Here is a 4,421-nt window from a genome sequence, read left to right on the forward strand (position 1 = left end):
ACAACCCAGCAACCCGCCAACGTTTCATCCAGGATAGCATCCATTCTCCAATTTAAACTTCACAACAATCCTGCGAGGTCGGTTAGGCTGGGCGATACTGACTTGCTCAGTGTCACCTGTGAGCCTCATGGCGGAGTGGGGATTTGAACCTTTGTCTGCACAGTCTCAATCAGGGATGGGGAATCCTGTGGCCTTCCACATGTTTTTTGGACTGCATCTGCTGGCTGGATGTCAGGCTTCTGGCAGTAAATAAGCAGATCAAACGAAAGGAGCGTTCTTACCAGATACTGTATTTTTCGCTCTATAAGACGCACCAGACCACAAGACGCACCTAGTTTTTGGAGGAGGAAAACAAGAAAAAAAATATTCTGAATCTCAGAAGCCAGAACAGCAAGAGGGATCGCTCTGCAGTGAAAGCAGCAATCCCTCTTGCTGTTCTGGCTTGTGGGATAGCTGTGCAGCCTGCTTTCGCTCCATAAGATGCACACGCATTTCCCCTTACTTTTTAAGAAGGAAAAGTGAGTCTTATAGAGCAAAAAATATGGTACGTTCTTTAATTATCACAGCGAGAGACATATCTCTCTAAAAAAATGGTGTTGCTCCCAGTAAAGGTTTACCCCCTCCGTCCCCATTAATCTACATCACTCCTAGGTCGGGTAATTTGAGCTTATTGCCGCTGCGCACATTCCAAGCCCGTCTAGTCTTAGGCGAAAGGGGGGGGTCAGGAATGCTGTCCTAGGACACTGAATCTACCAGCTCGCTCTCTCCTGGTGTTTCCTGTTCTAGCTGTTCCTCACCCAGTATTTCCCAGCTTTCCCCCTCTGGGCTATGCCCCTCTGCAAACCACTGTTCTGAATCAATACTGTCCTCCTGCCCTTGGGAAGGTTCAGGGAGTGCAGCTCACACCATTCCTCCTCAGCCCAGTCCCTGAAACTGGACTTGGGAGTCCAGCAGCATCAGGAGAGACAAGGCTCCCCAGTCCACTATCTGTATCCATTGTACCGCTCTGAAATCTCCCCCTTTTTCTCCACTACAAATATGCACCAGCCTATAGAGATGCATGGGACGCGGGTGGCGCTGTGGTCTAAACCACTGAGCCTCTTGGGCTTGCCGATCAGAAGGTCAGCAGTTTGAGTCCCCACAATGGGGTGAGCTCTCGTTGCTCGGTCCCAGCTCCTGCCAACCTAGCAGTTCGAAAGCACACCCAAAAGTGCAAGTAGATAAATAGGTACCGCTCTGGTGGGAAGGTAAACAGCATTTCCTTGCGCTGCTCTGGTTTTGGTGTTCCGTTGCGCCAGAAGCGGCTTAGTCATGCTGGCATCATGACCCGGAAAAACTGTCTGCAGACAAACGCCGGCTCCCTCGGCCTGTAAAGCGAGATGAGCGCCGCAACCCCAGAGTCATCTGCGACTGGACATAAATGTCAGGGGTCCTTTACCTTTACCTTTTTATAGAGATGCATAAGCTGTTGTACAGGTGTATGCATTTATCTATTTAAGGTGTTTACATCCTGCTTTTCCTCCAGGGTGGTCAAAGTGGCATGCGTGGTTTTCTCCCCACCCACCCATTTAATTATCACAACAACCCTGCAAAATAGATTAGGTACTCAGCTATATTAGTAAAGAAACAGCATTTTGAATGCGTTATAAACCTGCAACACCAGATGGAGCTGGAGAGTAAGAAAAAAATTCCCCAGGATTTTCCATAGCGGTTTTTTTCTTTTGTTATAACGATTTAATTTCTAGTGTTGTTTTCCTGTGTGTAGATCCACCCTATATTGAGCGGTAGTAACTAGTCCAAAGTCACTCAGTGAGCTTCATGGCTAAGTGACAATTTTTTATAAAAAAAAATAAAATAATTTTTATTGGATGATTTTATGTTACAAAAAACAATACAGCCATACTACCACTAAATATAATTAAGAAATAAAAATTACATACATCAATATTTAGTTTGTTATTTGTTATTTACCGTCTTATTTCCTCCCAAACATTGCATACAACAACACACATATGTGCAGACACCCGCACACAAAATGATAATAATGAAAGTAAATATTTTTCCCCTTTTATCTTCCAAAATCTTTTCTTCAACTTTGACTTCCTGTCAAGTCCCTTTGCATATATTTTATCTTACATTTGAATGTACACAAAACAATAAACCTTTCTATATAATTTTTCCAATACATTCTGAAAACATAATAAATCCTTAATCGTTGTCCACCTCCTTTTAGTTCCTTTATCACTCGAATGCTAGCACGGAGTCAAAACTATTGCCGCTGATTGCTCTCGGACGCTCATCTCGGGAGTTCCGAGGGGTGAGCACTCACCGAAGGGGTGAAAGAGGGGGTTGCTAGGCTTCACAACCCCCAAAAGCGGAAGTCCCCGGCTAAGTGACAATTTTAATGTGGATCTCCTCCAGTCCTAATCTAACCATTACACTACATTGGCTCTATCGCTGGGGTATTCCGAGTTGACCCCATGTCTAATGCAAAGTCTACATTCCCATTCAGCTTCTCCTATCCCAAGTGCAGCAGCGCTCAGGAAATGTCCTCAAAATGAGCAAAACCTTCAGTGAAAGGAAACCCAAATCCACAAATTGTACAAATCAACACAGCGAGCGGATGCAATTATTTTTTGCATTCCCGTTACCGGAGGTTTTGCAGAAAAATTGGAGTGCTGGATAAACAAGAGAAGGCGAAGGAAGGAGGATCAAATTGGTAGGGGAATATGAGTAGAAAAAGATACAGAAGCAATTGCTTTTCCAAGAATGCTGCTTTGTGAGGTGAGTGTCTGCCGACAGGCTGCCGACTATCCACCACCATAAAAACACACAAAAAGTTCTATTTTCACAGACGTCACTTTTTCCAGATGTCTTTTGCTTCTTGGTCAGCGATGGAAGGGCCAGGTCAGAGGGCGCTTCTCCTTATGGGCCTGAGTTTGGCATCAAGGCCTCTGGTTGCTGGCTCCGACAGACCATAGACCTTAGAAAACATTGTCAGAAAACATTGTTACATACAGCCGTACCTTGGTTGACAAACACCTTGAGACTCGAACGTTTTGGCTCCCGAATGCTGCAAACGCAGAAGTGAGTGTTCCGGTTTGCAAACGTTCTTTGGAACCCGAACGTCTGACGCGGCTTCTGCGGTTTCCGATTGGTCCACAGTCCCTCAGACCTTGTGGGGGGCCAGACTATATGGGGGGGGTGAACGAATTCCTAGCCCCACAAATAACCCAGAGATGCATTTTAAATAAAAGGACACATTCTACTCATGTTAAAAACACGCTAATTCCTGGACTGTCCGCGGACCGGATTGAGAAGGCAATTGGGCCGTATTCGGCCCACAGGCCTTAGGTTGTCTACCCTTGGGCTAGAAACTTGTTAGGAAAGCAAATACAGTGGTACCTCAGGTTACATACGCTTCAGGTTACATACGCTTCAGGTTACAGACTCCGCTAACCCAGAAATAGTGCTTAAGGTTAAGAACTTTGCTTCAGGATGAGAACAGAAATTGTGCTCCAGCGGCATGGCGGCAGCAGGAGGCCCCATTAGCTGAAGTGGTGCTTCAGGTTAAGAACAGTTTCAGGTTAAGAACAGACCTCCGGAACGAATTAAGTACTTAACCTGAGGTACCACTGTATGTAATAAAAGGGAGGGAGAAAGCAGATTTGAAAGCAGCAACAGTCATGCAAACTGTGTCCTAGACACCATATTGCAAGGGGGGGATTCTTCATGTGTAATTGTTTTTGTGTTCAGTTCAATCAATCAATTTATTAACAATTTGACAGTCTGTCTGAGAAGCGGGTTGTTCCTTGGCCTTGATTTGTAAGCATGAAGGAGATATTCCAGCAACAAATCCCACCCCCTCCTCAACCAGCCTCTTGTGCCAATGGGTAATCGCTTATTGTTGCTAAAAATGGTGCCTTGCTTCCCATCTGAATTCGCCTCGTCGGCGCCCCGAATGAGTACATGCGAGTGGCAGCCCTTTCCGACTTTTGCGTGGGAACTGGGGCCGTGAAGTGGAGGGGAAAACCTCATCACACAGCACAAGCAAACATTCGGCCCCAGGGCCCTATTATGCGTATGTTTGCAAAGCGGAGTAGGCTATGTCGCTGCCGGGGTCTTTAGCATATTAAACACCCGACTTCACGGCCTATAAACAAGAGCAGGGATTTTGTGCGTGCGCAAGTGTGGGATGACAGTGGTGGCTGCTGAAATCCTGCAAATGAGATCAAGCCCACAGCTGAGGCTCCAAAAATGTCTCCTTCCCCACACACGTACTCAGCCTAGTTGGCAAGGAATGAAAGCACGGGGAAACTTAGCATTCTGGGAGACAGATGGCGTCTTTTGAAAAGGGCATGTGCCGCTCTTCCTCCTCCGACAAAGCAAGAATGGGACAGGTTCACCTGCAGGGATGGAGC

The sequence above is a fragment of the Podarcis raffonei genome, chromosome 2, assembly GCF_027172205.1.
Source record: "Podarcis raffonei isolate rPodRaf1 chromosome 2, rPodRaf1.pri, whole genome shotgun sequence".
NCBI lineage: Eukaryota > Metazoa > Chordata > Lepidosauria > Squamata > Lacertidae > Podarcis > Podarcis raffonei.